Source organism: Panulirus ornatus, chromosome 46 (genome assembly GCF_036320965.1).
Source record: "Panulirus ornatus isolate Po-2019 chromosome 46, ASM3632096v1, whole genome shotgun sequence".
NCBI lineage: Eukaryota > Metazoa > Arthropoda > Malacostraca > Decapoda > Palinuridae > Panulirus > Panulirus ornatus.
Genome location: NC_092269.1, coordinates 33524041 through 33542267, shown reverse-complemented (window position 1 = coordinate 33542267; position 18227 = coordinate 33524041). Strand labels below are relative to the sequence as shown.

The window sequence follows — 18227 nt, the reverse complement described above, 5'->3', positions numbered from 1 at the left end:
AACCAACCGGTACAGAAAATTCCAAATTTTGAAATCCTGTGAATACTTCACTATATATATATATATATATATATATATATATATATATATATATATATATATATATATATATATATATATAAACAATTACAAAATAGAAAAAGTCACAATGTTATGATGGTACACTGCAATTCGTTTGTTTATTTTTTCCATAGAACCGCTTCGTCCTTTTGCTATAAGTCATTTTACCGAGTGTGATCCGTGTCCATATTCTCTTTCTTTTTTTTTTTTTACCTAACTTTAGTGGGTTTTAGTTCCGAAAAAAATATATATATATATCAATGCCTTTACGAGATTCTTCAAAATCTATGGCATAACCAATGGGATATTGAGATACGACTGATCGACCATGATCATGATTTTTGCATCTTAATCGGTAACATATGGCTTGACCTGATCACATATACCATCCACCTACGAGAGTGGGTTTTTCATGGGTCCTACGTCCGGGTTAGCCAATGGAGAGTCTCTCTCTCTCTCTCTCTCTCTCTCTCTCTCTCTCTCTCTCTCTCTCTCTCTCTCTCTCTCTCCTCCCCATCACATTTCCCCCACTGCAGGCAATGGGAGCTTCCCCCATGCCACTTCCTAGGCTGTGGAACACAGTCCTAAGTTTCAAATAGGCTAATGGGTTCCCATTTTGATTGGGGCCCGCGCGTTTCAAAGTCTGTGGCGATCTAACATAATGGGACCCCCCTCCCCCCATTCACTGTACACGGTTCTTGGGCCTGGACGAATGGGTCCCCCCCATGCACTATCTAGACTACATGGATGAGTCCTGTGTCTAACTAGGTCCCCCATTCACTGTACAATTCCCGATTTCCCCAGGTCCGAGGTGAACTAGGCTTAACTTGTCCTCATGCACCGTAAACATCTACCACGGGTCTCCCTGGGCAAAGAGCTGCCCATCCGAGGTGAACTACCAGCACTCATACCCTCCTTTCTCGTCCATGTGTATACGTGGTTCCTGCCCTCCTCCTCCTCCACCTCCTTGCCTCATCACCACTATATGAAACCACCGCCGTCGGCTGCGGGTGAGTCTACTCGACGAGACGACCCTTGACCTACCATGACCTTTGCAGTGTTCGATATATATATAGAAGAGTGTGACGCATGCCAGATAATCTATTAGGATCTCTTCTCAAGGTCTTTCTAAACCCGACTGGCACCATATAGATACCTCGCGTACAAAAAAGGTTTCCCTAAATATGGCTCGAGTCAAGTTAGCAAAAAAAAAAGGGGGATATTGTGGATGTCTGTACACGAGGGGGCGACACTCCCAACTGCACCAGGGAGGGATTCGAATGAGGAGCAATAAGAGCGGTTTTTGTTTCTCAAACTATGCCACACAGACGGTCCTCAATATACGCTTCGACTGAAGAGCAATAAGAGCGGTATTTGTTTCTTAATCTATGCCACACACACACACACACACACACACACACACACACACACACACACATATATACACAGTCTCCAGTATAATTACATTCACACGTTCACAGCCTGACTAAGAATTCAAAATTCCCTCAATCTAATTTTACCACGAGTGCGACACTCGAGCACGACGGTACGACCCTCGAGTGCGACAGCCTAGCCGAGGGAGGGGTTTTTGTCCTCAAATTTCAGAGCGAGGACAAAAACCGAGGGAGTGGATGGATCACTCACTCCCGAAGCTGCGAACGAGCCGTCCGGGGTCAAGGATCTTAGCCACAGGCTGTGACCCAAGGAGAGAAGTAAAAAAAAAAAAAAAAAATAATCGTTACTGCTGATCTCGTCTCATTCACGGAACAATAGTGCCGACGTGAATTCCACCAGGCGCCCGCGCGCGCACACACACACACACACACATGCACACACACACACACACACACATAAAGGTTCATATGGACAAACAAATGGCCTTTTCCTCTCCAGTGAGCCTACGCCTCAGTCAGTTTCCAAAAAGCCTATACAGGAGAATCCCGAGAAGGCGCAAGCCCAGGGTCTATATAGAGTGATTCATTAACAACACACGAAGCCTAAAAGGAGAAATACAACCCGCCCCCAAAAAAATGTATATATTTTTTTTCAAGGACGGGAGTATAGGCTTATTTGGGATACTCTCCGTTCGCCATCAGTTATCATAACTGATTAAAGTTTCAACACAGATGTTCAATATTTACGTGTGAACAGCCTCTCTCTCTCTCTCTCTCTCTCTCTCTCTCTCTCTCTCTCTCTCTCTCTCTCGTCAGAGGACGGAACTGAGGGCTCGTCGGTTCATGCCTCGTCTAACTCAGTTCGCCTATACGGTCAGAATGGAATGCCAACACGGTAACTTCACCTCGCGGGCAGGGATGGGTTTGCATACAACAGATGATCATGCCTTCAACACAGGCAAGTATTCATTGAGAAAATATGAACACGCCTTCAAATTCGGCAAGCCTTCACTCAAAACGGATGAACATGCCTTATAATACCTAATAAATCAATTGAACAGATGATTACACCTTAAAAACCAAGCAGGAACGCCTTTGCAGAATATAAACCTGTTCAAAATACGTAACTCATTCGAAACAGATAAGCTTTCCTTAAAAACAGGTGTGAACAGAAATCAAATCACCAACAGGATAACTTTCAAAAAGATAAAAAAAAAAAAAAAATTACCCTTACAAAATACGTAACCTTCCGAAGTCCTTAAAACTATTTAAGAGCAAATTATGAAATAATCTACAAGTCACACCTCTAAAGCCGAAAAAACGTTTAACGGGCTTGAACCATTGTGTTTCAAATTCGCATTTCCTCTCATGGAGTGAGAACAAATTTAAATCCTTCACAAAGCTAAGGAAAAAAATTTAATGGATGTTTTAAACCTGTTTTCCTCTCCTAGAAAAAGATTATGTTTCTGTCACGTGTGTGTGTGTGTGTGTGTGTGTGTGTTGCCGAAATACGCTTGTGACGGGTAACGTCACGAGCAAAGGAATGGAGCTAATATATATATATATATATATATATATATATATATATATATATATATATATATATATATATATATATATATTATTTTTTCTTATAGTTTGTCGCTGTCTCCCGCATTAGCGAGGTAGCGCAAGGAAACAGACGAAAGAATGGCCCAACCCACCCACATACACATGTATATACATCCACGCTCACACACGCATATATATATATATATATATATATATATATATATATATATATATATATACATATATATATATATATATATATATATATATATATATATATATATATATAAGGCTCTACAACACACAAGACAGCCATGCAGGCACAAAATAAGATATTTATAATCCATGAGGCAGGCGGAACAACCATTAGAGCGCTAACAGGGCCATCATTGTCTCCGACGACAAGTGCTTAATAGCTCCCCTGATCACCCATAAACCCCACGACAAGCAGCGCTCACCGCCGGGGCCTCCTCGTTGGCACACGCGCGTTTAAACAACGTATTCGTCACCATTAAACTCCCACGTCAAACCAAGTCTTTATCGCCGCCTAGCCCCCCCCCGAACAAGACTAATCACCATTACTCTTTCATGAAGGTAGAAAAGTAATTGGAATACGAGACTGAAGCTAATTAAGGGCTGCTCTAGCAGGCTGCAATGTTGATGTGATGTATGCGGGAGAGGAGAAAGAAGCAATCTTCACCCTGGCCCACCCCGCCGCTAGGCTACCCGAAAAGTGTGTCCGCCCGTCTGGGAGATTCGCGATCTAAATTCATACACACACAGTCTCCCTCACTCTCTCTCTCTCTCTCTCTCTCTCTCTCTCTCTCTCTCTCTCTCTCTCTCTCGTTTTCCTCATTGTTTTTCTTAAATGTCACCCGTCTATCCTCTCTCTCTCTCTCTCTCTCTCTCTCTCTCTCTCTCTCTCTCTCTCTCTCTCTCTCTCTCTCTAATATCTGACTTACGCTTTAATCTACCATCAACTCCATCATCCCACTCTCCCCCCTTTTTATCCCCCCGAACCGCCACCCACACACAGCCCCTAACACGCACCTGCACCGCCGACCTTCACCACATCCACAACATCAACCAACCAACCAGCCACACACACACACACACACAACACAGCACCTAAACCCAACCAGCACCACCCATACGACCAGCACCAGCCACACGGACGACCATCAATCGCCCACACTACCAGAACCAAAAGCGCCCGTCATACGAAACCCGACCCTGCACTACCCTACCAGACTACCAGCAGCAACCACACGACCAGCCACCACCCACACCCACAGCCACACACGACCACCACCACCACCACCCACACCAGCAGCACCTACTCGCAGTCCGGCCACCACACCAACGCCTTCGACCAACATACAATTATTTCTACCTACGCGGACCCGACCCACGCATGCGCGGACACGACAATTTATTTACCTTTTTTTTTCCTAATCCTTTTTCCCCCGCCAGGGTCAACATTCACTATGATAGATGCATGCCACTCAAAGCTACTGTTTTCTCCTTATTATCCTGACAAAATCTCCCGCGTCAGGTAAGAGAGGAGTTCCTTTAAAGAAAAAAAAACAAAAACAAAGTCTTTTAAAAATGTTTCAACCAGTACTACTATTGGCGGGAATCAATCCAGAGAGATACACCGCGCCACAATCGTTAGCTTTTAAAGATAAACTTTAATGCTACGTTTTCCTTCTTATATTCGCGGGTGCGGTTAATTAATATTGTCTTTGTTAGGCTCTCTCCCCCCGAACGCATCGGATGACTTCGGAGCCTCAGAGGGGCAATTAATGTTGGCAAGGTAGATCAGATGGCCATAAAGAACATTTTATAAGATGGAAGCCACAACGGTGGTGACAGCGCGTTCGGTTGCCAGCGTCCATTATTAAGGCGATCGCTGACGTCCCACGCCGAAGCGCAATGGGTGTCCTATACCAGCTTTTCCAGGCGTCTCTCTCTCTCTCTCTCTCTCTCTCTCTCTCTCTCTCTCTCTCTCTCTGTATACTGCCCTCTGCTATACGGTAGCATTTTTTTTTTCTAATAGTTTGGTATAAACCTAACTTAAGAGTATCTATTCAAATGATATCGGAAGAATTATCTATCAAGAGGCCGATTTTCGTGTTCGAGATTAAAATGAGATCAACTTTACTCAAGTGATCCAGAGAGTTAAGTTACACTGCTTCAACTAATAATCACCAACACCCTGTTTTAAAAGCCCATGGCGTGGGGAAAAAAAAAAAAAACATAGTCCCATACAAATCTGATATGTCCAAAGACGACTTTATTTCAAACGTAGCTCTCTCTCTCTCTCTCTCTCTCTCTCTCTCTCTCTCTCTCTCTCTCCACACACACATCAAAGATCCAAACATTTTTCGGTCCGAGTAAAAAAAAAAGAAAAATCGGAGCTCAACACATTACGTCAACCACACGACTTGTTCTACCGAGATTCGAACCCCGACCCCCTTCCTCGTTTCTGGCTCAGTGCGTGATCATTAGTGACATATCTTCAGCCAATTCTGCAGGCGAGTGCTTATTCTTAACGAGGGTCTGATACCCATACCATGTGAACCTGTGTGTGTGTGTGTGTGTGTGTGTGTGTGTGTGTGTGTGTGTCCAGAGAAATAACAAGGCAAGGCACGCTTTGCTGTAGTCATTAGCAATACAAACACAAAAAAAATAAAAGTGTTGTATAATAGACTGCGAATCGTTCCTCTCACACTATGTAACATCCTACATAGGGTTCATTCCACAACATCGACCATGAACAACATTCCCATCATATTCTCGGACGTTCTGCCTTGCAGAGAGAGCCGGGCGTGAAATTCAATATAAATCCATTATTTCTGCAGAGGCTTAAACTAAATCAGCTCCCTGTTATTACTGAACCACTGAGTGTACCTACAAACCAAATGAAAAAAAATTCACCTAAAAACCTTTTAAACACGACAGCGGAGGAGACCTTGATTTCGTATCCTAGCCTTTTAAAACCCCGACCCTTATTAATAAAATAGAAGGATCGAAGACTACGCCATCGTAGTCCCGCAGATCCCTAAAGTCGTGTTAAAAAGGGGGTTCAAATCGTCGTGTGCGCAACAAGTCGTACCGTCGTACCGTGGTGCTCAGGGGTTGAGCAACAACATAAACCATGAAATCATAAACCGCAAACGTATTCCGTCAGATGTTTATGGGCCAAGGTATCAATAGGAACATCTATCGACGTGTAATTGCCAGCCTCTGAAACTCGATGTAAATTATAGAAAAAAAAAAAAAAAATTATGCAGCCGTCAATCCTTACAGGATACGGGGCGCCGCCCTTCGGAGCGGTATCAAGGAACAATGTTCATGAGCAATACTTGCCGTTTCATGCTCTCAAACTGCCAGGAAGTGAGAGAGGCCAAACGCCTAGTTACAAGATGAAAAAAAAAAATATATCAAAAGAAAACGAGGGTTTGCGGCGTGGTTCTCTCTCTCTCTCTCTCTCTCTCTCTCTCTCTCTCTCTCTCTCTCTCTCTCTCTCTCTCTCTCTCTCTAAGAATGTAAATAAAGCATTCAAAATTTCTTCTCAGCAAATCAAGGGTTGCACCGATGGTAGAAACTGGCGCTCACAAGGGGGTGAGGATAAACAATTTATCAGTCACAAGCACTGATAACTGCATGTTTACTGCCGGCACAATTAGAGGCTCAAGCAACGGAGATAAAGGGTTTTATCGCTCGAAATTGCTAACCACGGTCACGCTGGAGTCATCGCCACACGTTACCTCCCTTGTAACATTGTTAATTTACTTCCTATTTTAATTACCAGAACTTTTTTTCCCCCAATCCAATAATTACGGCTTTTTTTTCATACATATAACTAGATGCGGTCAACTCTTAAAGCGACTAAGTATCTCGCGTTAGTTCCCAATTCTTACTGCTTTGGACGCCAAATACCCACGTCAGTTTGCCATAGGGTAATGGTATTCTATGCGTCGCTCTCCACGGAGAACAACCTATATAAACTAACATTTCCACGGAGAACACAGCCTACACATAATAGCACAACTCGGTGTGCCTGCGCCAATCGTAAACTGTGCTTTCTCAGCCAAACGCAAGAGAGTTTACGACAGTCAACTGTAGTTTGTTTACATTCGCTGGCGTCCCTAGGTGGTTAAAGGGAGATAGGATGAAACCTATTTTTTTTTTTTTTTTGATAAACGCTTTCCATTTCACATCTAACAATCACAACGAGGACTTAAATCACTCCAAAACATATCTTCACAGGTGTAATCTGAAAGTACCTAAAAAAAAGGGGGGGGGGCTAAAATCTTTTAAATTATACTATATAAATATATAATTTTGAATTTTATCAAATTTATACCCCGACCGTCTAGAAAAATATACACACACAGTCGGGAAACCATGCGTTTTTGCCGATGAGCAGACCAGTTTTTATTTGTTGGGTAATTACAATAAATTCAATTTGATACTGGCCTTGCTAGTAAGTTTCATATATATATATTTATATATATATATATATATATATATATATATATATACTTTTTTTTTTTGCTAAGATTAGCGGCATCAGGAACGAGAGATGATGATGGAGTGTGTCTCGGGGAGTCTTATTACGGCCTCGGCTGATATCGGCAGAACCCAGCGACACAAGTATCACTTTCTTCCTCCTACATTTCTGTCTTCGGTAATGCACTGAAAGTTGCATCATCATATTCGGTATTGTACCTCCTGATTACTTTCGATTAGCTTTGTTCGTTTATGATTATATATATATATATATATATATATATATATATATATATATATATATATATATATATATATATATATATATTCCTAAGAGTCTACGCGGAAAATGAAACACGATAAGTTCCCAACAGGCTCCTGTTCAGTCCACCATCACGTCGCTCCCTGTATACCATATCGGTCCAATGCACTTTATCCCGTCCTCGCCTTTTACCCTCTTGTGTGTGCATATATATATATATATATATATATATATATATATATATATATATATATATATATATATACACACACAATGTGTTTATTAATGAAGAGATCAAACAGATTCACAAAAATATAGATACATACACATCACGGAGATCCATACAATTCAAGTAGCTGACTAGTCTAGTGACGAGCGAGACAGTCGACTGTCGAGCTTGTGTGTTTTGAGACGATGTGTACTACCAGCCTCCGTGATCAATGTAACTTTTATTACCCTCCCCTACATGATTCATGCAGGTTTAACAACCGAGCCGGGTGATTTACGAAGACTTTATCCTCCGCTCCATGAATTATTAAGGCGTGGCCGACGCCCTGTGGCGCGCTCGACGCTAGGATGTTAGCCCGGGAGGTCGGTCTTTGTCCTTCAGTGTCCAGCTATGTTTACGTGAAAGATAACCAAATATCAAGTTTCTTATTGAAATTCCCAAGCCAGGGTTCACGAGAGAGGAAAGAACAAGACAGACTTCAAAGCTTTTTATCTATATCTAAAGGGTGGAATGGTTTTAAATCCCAATTGTATGTGCCGCCTAACTCCACACACATGCTCCGAACTTTTAAGATGTGCTACCTTCTTCTGTACGATAATTCAACCCACTTGAATGCAATAATTCAGCCCCTCGACTACCATAATAATCCAAACCCTACGGTGTGACGAATCATCCCCATCACTATGGCATCTGGCTTTTAAATCATCTAAACCCCAGAGCGGTACGATTATTTCACGTCGAATGTACGATGACTTATCCCTCAAGTCAAAACACCAACCTGAATCCTGAGATGCTGTGACATCTTGAGTACGATAATAATCCTTCGAGTGTTGTATAATTCACCATACAAAGACTCCGCGATTTCATCTAGCGCATGGTAGTCTAGCCTTAGAGATGTATGACAATTCATACTACTCAACCCGATGACTCTTTTAGAGTAAACTGAACTATGAACTGTACGTATATTGTCACACTCAGGAGGCAACTGATTACTGACTGGACTTAAGCCGGATACTGGGGCACACAAGACAAAAGTAAATTACTATTCAAATACGCTGGCGTTCTTATTTGACTCGAGTTCTTCAATATGATCGACTCATAATCACCCTCTGCCAGGGCAACTATCACATTAATCAACGTGAGAAAAAGATTTCACTGCCATCTTTTTCTCTAAGGGTGGTAGGAATTGGACGATCAGGTATATCACCCGTTCAAACCACGAGTGAACTCATTTATGATACCGAAATTACGAGTTAAAAATAATGGAATACCAACGCATTATGTGGCCGATGCCGCTTCCTCCTCCTCCTCCTCCCTCGCAGTACACTGATTGGCTGACGCTACCCCGACCTCGCGCTGATTGGGCGAAGCACCGATCTACTTCTTCTTCTTCTTCTTCTTCCTGACGCTGATGCCACATTTCAGTACATTAAAACTGTAACAATTGCTATATAATGGGGAAATAAAAAGACAATCCCGTCTCACCGAATATACGTCGTTCCGTATCATAATTACAGTCGTCATGCGTCGTAGCTCAAGATCGCTGTAATACCCAAGAAAATAAAGGTCAAATCGACGTACAGGCGCACAAACAAACGATATAAAAAAAAAAAAAGAGGCATCTCAGATACAATTAACTTCGACTGGCTATGTACAACACCTCTTCCTGGTCTTTGAATTTGTATGAAAAAGCACAACAATGTCCCAACAACATAGACGCCTAATGCACGTAATTTATGGGTGATGCCAAAGTCTATCCTGTCATGGAGTTCTGTACAAAATCCTCGAGGTTAGGCCAGCGGTGATCGTGCCCTTTTAATTCATGAACTCACAGCTCTTCTTCCTTCTCTCTCTCTCTCTCTCTCTCTCTCTCTCTCTCTCTCTCTCTCTCTCTCTCTCTCTCTCTCTCTCTCTCTCCTAAGCACAACCCTCTCTGTGCCATACATCAAGTAAGACCCTTCCTTTACTGTGTCCCATCTGGACGGGCCGTGGGAGGCGCCGTGTGCTGTGGCCCCGAACTGTGAATTTTGCATCCCTGGATCACGTGATCACCTCGTCAGCCGAGGGGAAAAATAGAGATGACCTTCTCAGCAGCTGACGTCATAAGTCACGTGGTCTTGATTACGCAGCCCGCCCGCGAGGGCTGAAATAATACACTTTCGTCCTGTTCTACTGTACTTTGAAACCATAAACAACGCTTCATTAGACTGCAGTCAACCCACTCGTTTTTGTCCAAAATCCGGATAGATAAGCCACGTTGCCATTTGCTGGAGCGACGCTGCATACTTCGTAAGGGCCTTATAGTCTGAATATATATCAGCAATATGACCTCTACAACTAAGAAGTCCCGATGTTTTCGTAAATCAAGTTCAACCGGACCATGCCACCGAGAACGAATGACTCTAATTTGAAAAAAAAAAAAAAAAAACCACTGATAGATGTATGTTTTATGAAAGAAATATTTTTCCAGCCTACGTAAGCACATGTATTAGAGGCCTTGCTCTCTATAATTTCAATGTGATTCATTCGTCTGGTGGTGTGATTACGTTACGATGTGACTGTGGTAGAATATACATTGTCCAACGCTGGCCCTCATGATCCAAAAAGAACTGACCGGCTCACCTTGGGCGGCGTGATAAACTGCCGGGCTTGCAATCAGGTCGACGCTATAACCTCAGAGAGCAATAACGATGCGACGCTTGGGTACGACGGGTGGTGTCCTTTGACTTGACCCTTGAAGGACGGGTCAAAGGTCAGGCTCGCGTACGCAAGCGTGTGTGTGTGTGTGTGTGTGTCGGATCTGAATGCCTCAGGCCATCGAACGCAAGAGTGTGTGTGTGTGCCGGACCTGTATGTCTCAGGCCATCGAACGCAAGAGTGTGTGTGTGTGTGTGTGTGTGTGTGTGTGTGTGTGTGTGTGTGTGTGTGTGTGTGTGTCGGATCTGAATGCCTCGGGCCATCGAACGCAAGAGTGTGTGTGTGTGTGCCGGACCTGAATGCCTCGGGCCATCGAACGCAAGTGTGTGTGTGTGTGTGTGTGTGTGTGTGTGTGTGTGTGTGTGTGTGTGTGTGTGTGTGTGTGTGTGGGATCTGAATGCCTCGCTTCAAGTCGATGACACCTTAGGTAAACCTCCCTAGTAATCACACACACACACAAAAGAAAGAAAAATGACAAGCATTTCTCAATCCACACACTAAGCAGTACATCTCTGATCTGCTATGGCAAATAGCCTCGAAAGGGCCTAATGGTTTTGTTATATAGCTACAAAGAGGTGTCACTTGGCTCCGACTGCGAGAGGTTACACCATGAGTACAAAGGTCATCTTTGGCTAGGCATTATCATCCTAACTTTACACTCGTCAAAGAGCTTCTCACTCAACTACTAGAACTAGAAATATAGAAGCACTGGGCTGCTGGAGCCACTGAAAAGTGATCCTGGGTAACAACACAAGGACTCGTTCTAAGAAGGAGGTCCTGGGTAAAGACGCAAGGACTCTTTCTAAGAAAGAGATCCTGGGTAATTATAAGCAAACATGGTTACTGGTTTAGTCGGACTCGGCCAGCAAGCGGTGACGCCGCCACAGAAAAGTCATCTTCAATCACTCAAGCGAGCGGAAATCGTCGAGGACATTCCTTCCCCCAAAAAAAAAGAGACCCTACCTTACTTTTGTCCGCGAGTACAGCGCTGGCTCGTGGCTCGTAGGAGCCCAGCAAATAGGTCTTGGAGACGCAAAGAACATCATCACATTGGGATCTGAACAAACAAACACCAAAATCAAAAAGCTTTTACAAATCTAACAATGTACTTTTCGGGGCTATAACCCTTGCGTCCCTAAACCTAAAAACAATTTTAAATTCACACAACATCCAAACGGTCGACGATCGAGAGACTCTCAGACGAACTTTTTTTTTTCCTGGTGTCGTACTCAAGAAATTATACACAGAAAAAGCACAGGATCGTAAGCATAGCTTCTGAACCACAGGCACCTGCTCTACCGCGCACGTAGAGAACACTCGCTCCTCGCATCACGGTCAAAGAACTACACATAACGGGTGTCCAAGGTCGGCACGTACATATCTCAAAAACAAGAGCAGAGTCTACATTCACCTGTATAAAGCTAAATAAGTACAATCCAAGCAAAATATGGATATGAGGGAAAACTAAGAGAAAGGGTAGCTAAATACACAGTAAAAGCTTACAGTATATCCGTACCCCAACGGCATTAGTATTCCTGACATTCTCAGCTGAGTTAGAACAAGATGTACAATCTCATATTCCAGCATCATTAATATTCATGATTTACGTCCTCAACTGAGTAAAACAGGGTAAACCCAAACCTGACCTGCATGAGCAATTTACGAGGTACATTTAAGCACACCACGACCTTACAAGAACAACCTTTACCCCCTGTGAACCAAGACTAAAATAATAATAATAATAATAATAATAATAATAATAATAACACTAATAACAATGATAAAAATAACAATAATAATAATGATGATAATGATAATGATAATAACAATGATAATAATAACCAAGTGTGTGCACTAATGACTTACAGAGAGCTCTGGGGTAGGACGTACATAAACGGCAATGCCTTCTCTCCAAGTAACAAAATATATTCGGTAAAATTCGTGTGTAAATGTACAGGACGCAAGCTCTCGAACTTAGAACACTTGAGTATACCTCATACCTTAAGGAACCTACTCTTAGCTAGAGAGACTATAACTCAGAGTCTCGCATACTCAACTCACAAGAGCACACACAGTGGCACGACCATATTCCAAGCCTAGCGCTATCTCCACTTATCCCGGATCAGCGGTAAACCCGTATCCTAGCCTACCTTGTCTCGGCTTAATCCCACGATATATCCCCCATCCAAATGCAATATCAACCAGGGATACGTAACTTACATCCTATGACTAAACTCACTAGTAATAACACAACCCGAAAACCAATATATTCGAAGCTCAGCAGCAGCAACATTCAACACAAACCCTAAACGACTACCTCGGGATGCACACAGTATGTAGCAAATGGAAACTTTTCCTTTGATGTTCGTGCCAACTCCGCTTCTCATCGTTCATCCGGCCACTGAACTCCTAGCCGATGAATGACCTGTGCACGTTATGGCTAAGCAATGTGAAAAAGGAGAGTCAGAACCAGGGCTGCAAGGCGTTGTAGTGACTTGAGTTGCTTGCAGCTCACGAACAGGAGCCAAGATGCTAAGCTAATGTTAGCCATCAAACTAATTTCAGTCAATGTTCTAGGTTAATGTTAGGCTCATGATACTAACTCGTAACATAAAGTTTTCTTGTTTTAGATATTCTTCACATAAACCTAAATAATCTTTTATATATATATATATATATATATATATATATATATATATATATATATATATATATATATATATATATATATATATTGGAAAGGGTTACAATTTTGCGCGTGATCAAGTATATTCCTAGGAGTCCACAGGGAAAATGAAACACGATAAGTTCCCAAGTGCACTTTCGTAAAGTGATTATTGTACGAAAGTGCACTTGGGAACTTGTCGTGTTTCACCTTCCCCGTGGACTCATAGGAATATATATATATATATATATATATATATATATATATATATATATATATATATATATATATATATATATATATATATATATTTATATATATATATATATATATATATATATATATATATATATATATATATATATATATATCCACAGGGGATAGGGGGTACATAATATTCATGCGCGTATAAGGTGGCTAAAACTTGTACTTTTAATAATAAAATGAGCCAAAAAAGGACTTTCCCTCGAAGGCTACATCACTAGTGCATGAAAGACAAAGTGGATTTTTTTCTTGTGTGTGTGTGTGTGTGTGTGTGTGTGTGTGTGTGTGTGTGTGTGTGTGTGTGTGTGTGTGTGGTGTGTTTGTGTGTGTGTGTGTCCAATAGTAAATGGAATGCTTAACAAAGCTTTCTTAATCCTAGTCATGACCAACAAAAATGTGGGTCCTACCTTAAACCCTTGGGTTCTCAAGCAAACCCAAGGCAACCGCATATAAACCATAAATAACAAACTACAAACATAATTTGGTGACGTTTTTGTGATAGCATACAAAATACTGTTGAGGGGAGCCAACTAGCCCAATGAATTTAAGTGAAATCTTAAGTTTATCTAAAGTATATTCGTTATCTGGTCCTACCGAAACTTAGCTTGAGAGGGAATCTTTTCCAAATATCATGATATATATTTGATCAAAAAACAACGTTCTGTTCCTCTCTGAACAAACAAAAAAAAAAAAAAAGCTAAAGAGTAAGGCTACGTCTTCACAAGATAGCCTGCTGGTGTTGGTGCGCTCGACAAATGAAGACCTTCGTACTAATAAATGGCGCCAACTCTTAATACCTGCCCATCAGGAGTGATGCACACACACACACACACACACACACACACACACACACACACACACACACACACTCCCTCCCTGTTCCGCTTCGCCTCACAGAATATGGCCGAAAATGACTGAACCCCCTGTGATAAACATCGGGTCCTCTCAAGATATGCTTTAACCTGGGCTGCAGATACGATCCAACAATAAACAGGTTAAGGTAAATTAAGAACACTGATGAAAACATCCATTTGAACGAGTTGATGATTTCCCCCACCCGTCCATTCAGGGCGACCTTTTAAGATTGGCCTGAGTATATATTATGTTACAAAGCTATACATCACGGAGACTTTTGTCTGAATATATATATTTCCCTGATTACCCGTGATTTCAAGCCTTGGTTCTGAGACCTGCTGCCGAGTTACGCTACCTCCGAGGCGTGTATTATAATCTTCCACGCATTCATCTCTATCCTAGGATACTCCTTTAACGGGTCGAGCGCATGGCCTTCTGGTGCTTGGCATAAATTTGCATGAATAGAACAGCTGGGAGAGGACCTGTATTAATGGCTCTGTTTAGCCAGCTTCACTGTTATTATTGCCTGAACTTACACCTTATTTTTCTCCTCAGAACTAGTGGCGACCCTGATAAAATTGGTCATAAGTATGATGGAACGGGCTGCAAGCTACGTATGATACTGTCAGTCAAGAGTTACTTGATTCGTCTTTTACCCCTAAGTTATTGTAATATGCCAGAGATACAATATCGTTCATCGGGGGCAACCTCCTGCATCCCTGACACCGACAAATTACTATAAATCATAAAAGGCTGTCTTTAACTACGGTTAACCCAGGGTGTGTAAGCTAATGATAACCACCCCCACATGGTTTATAATGACGCTTCCATCAGCCTAAGATAAAAGATGTACTTTTTTGTGTGGCGCAGCGACGTTTGGAGACAAGGACCGCGTCCACCGAACCCACTAACTCATGGAAGGTGGAACAAAAATGTATAGTCCCATGCATAATAACAAGTAGAAGAAGAAGAAGAAGAAGAAGAAGAAGAAGAAGAAGAAGAATACAATAATCAACAGCAGAAAGTCAATTCTATTATAAAAATTCTTAAAAGAAAAATCCAACAAACATTGATTAAAGACATCACGTAGAAAACTGTATGAAAAAGAAGTTGAGAACGACAAGTAAAACGACCCCTGTGTTTAGTCCAGAAGAAAGAAGAAAACAAAACGAGAAAGATTATTTTACACCATTTTTACTGTCGACCTTCCCGGAAATAGGAGAAACGTGGACATTACAGAGGTAAACTACACTTTCAAAGACAAACATCAAATTCAAGTAATAACGAAGCACAGCAACATGTATGATTTAGGGTACACAATATCAAGGCTAAAAAGTTGCAAGATCACGCACGACACGATAAAACACAGGCAGACTGGTGTAATTTACACTGGTTACGATCCGATGAATGTATTCCCAAAAGCCACTCTCAGTCAGTCAACAATGAACAGAAGAACCGCTCAAAACGATGACACACGATACTAATGAGATCATTATAATTGCGCCGTAATATGAATACCTAAATCACTACCTTCCCTTGGTTAGCTCCGTTAAATGAACACTGAACCACATACTCGCTTTCCTTGCTTATCATTTCCAACAAAGGTGAATGTGAATGAATATACTTGTGTCATATAATATATATATATATATATATATATATATATATATATATATATATATATATATACATATATATATATATATATCCTAGTACCACTTCCACGAATTCTTGTAGCTCCAGAGTGGACATGAATAAACATACATAAATTCCTACACTCACCTGCTCTTTTCCTCTTACGCATGAATATAGATGTGCATCATCAAATCTCCGCCTTAACTTATTTGCTCCCTAAGAAGTAAATGTAAATCCCCACTTCCACCAATTCCATTAGATCCAAGGGAACATCAATATACATAAAAACATATCCTTAAACTCACCTGCTTTTTTCCTCATCTGCATAAACATAAATAATCTATCAAATCCCTAGCTCAACTTATTTGCATCTCAAGTAAATATGACCCAAATCCCTACCTCAGCTTATATGCTTCTCAAGAGGTAAATATGAATTAAATCCCCACTTCCACCGATTCTATTAGCTCTAAAGTCAACATGGATATCCATAAATAAAATCCCCCAACTCACCCACTACTTTCCTCTTCTGCACGAACATTAATATACATAATCAAATCTTTGCCTCAACTTACTTGCTTCTCAAAGAAGAAGGAAGAAGAAGACTACGTATCCAATTCCTAATCACTAACTGCTCCACTAAATTTAAATAAGCGATGCTTCAACCTCCTCCTCCTCCCTCATCCGCTTACATCCTACTTCAGTAGTCAAGGAATATGTCACTTACCTCGGCTGAAGGTCCTCCTCCCTCGCGCTGTTAGGCACCACGTCCATCACTTCCATCATCAGACACAATGGAGTTCATATCACTATTTTCCACTATGATGGTCCCACATCGGTTATCCGTATGAGTTTATGGTTTTGTTTCTTCCAGTTATTCAGAATTAGGTTAAAGTCTTTCGCACGGATAGGTATTCCCCTGTCAGGTTATGTCTACATCTGGCAGCTTCTTACCACACGCGCTTTGTCCAAAAGTTATATAGAGGCGAACGGCATCACATTTTACTTCCTTCGACACGCGTGTAACATCAACACTATAAATCTCACTGATATATGGAACAGTTCACAATGTTATTAGGCTCAGTAACATTTCGATGAGAAGTTTTCAAATTCCCAAAAAACACCGTAATGTAAACACACACACACAATAAAAACACATAGTTCGAATTGTCCGTCACACAACTGTTAACCTTGTAATAACAGTAGTAAAAGCCCCTGAGTGCGATGACTTGTTCCTCCGACCCGAAAGGATTAGGTCAAAGGCCCTGCCATCATACCCGAGGTTCGTGCGAGGTACGACCTTCTCCACCAACGTCGAGCGACGTACTGACAAGATGTAACCTGTGGGCGGGAAACACACAAACTATCAGTCATGTTCATCTGAAATGGTTGCCATTAGGGGACATTCCGTGATTTAGCATTAAATGTAATTCTATGAACATCATTATCAAGAGTGTGGGTTTCATATCCATAACTACAGGGAATATGATGTCTATATTTCAGACATACTTTATATTTAAAAATACATTGCACTGACGGTAAAATAAAAAGTAGGAAAAATGGGCAAACTGGCTATTTATTCGTCGGTCAAGCGTGCAACTGTCACTCTAAACAAGCGAGCATGTTCATATAAACAAGTGCGAATATAAGCTCTATATTGGTAAAAATAAAAAAAAAAAGAAGGGAAATAAAATCACAACTTTAGGAATTTATTTTTCTCAGTATTGATAAAGTTTGCTAAAGAAGACACCATCGAAACTTGACGAAAAAGATAAACTTCAAATGGTCCCCAAACTCTCATTTTTCCTTACATCCTTGCACATTTACATGATCACAATTAATTAAGGCTGCGAGATGTAGGTGTGGGCATTACGAGTCTAAACCCCAAAAACAAAATTACTAACACAACTAGTAACGACTGAATGGGTAGTTCCTTCCCTAGCATGTTCATCAGGTATCAATTACAGCTGCTATAATCAGTGTCCAGCAAATTAGCTGATGACTAATTCAAAAACTAATGCATCTACTGTTTCCAACGGTATGAATTTGCAAGCAATTCTTTCGTATTCTTCTACCGTTCGTGAGAGCTAGGCAGCAGCC

General features: G+C 41.4%; 1 protein-coding gene across 13 annotated transcripts in view; it reads right to left on the bottom strand.

Annotated features, from left to right (window-relative positions):
• Nucleotides 1–17468, bottom strand: part of LOC139763209 (uncharacterized) — a 708912-nt gene extending 691444 nt beyond the window's left edge. For 3 of the 13 annotated variants that reach the window (XM_071688991.1, XM_071688992.1, XM_071688989.1), the window contains exon 1: nucleotides 16855–17467. The gene's annotated coding sequence lies outside the window, so the exon portion shown is untranslated. Of the gene's footprint in view, nucleotides 1–16854 lie in introns of all 13 variants that reach the window. The other 10 variants (XM_071688980.1, XM_071688983.1, XM_071688996.1 and 7 more) reach the window with 6 other exon arrangements.
• Nucleotides 17469–18227: the final 759 nt, after the last annotated feature.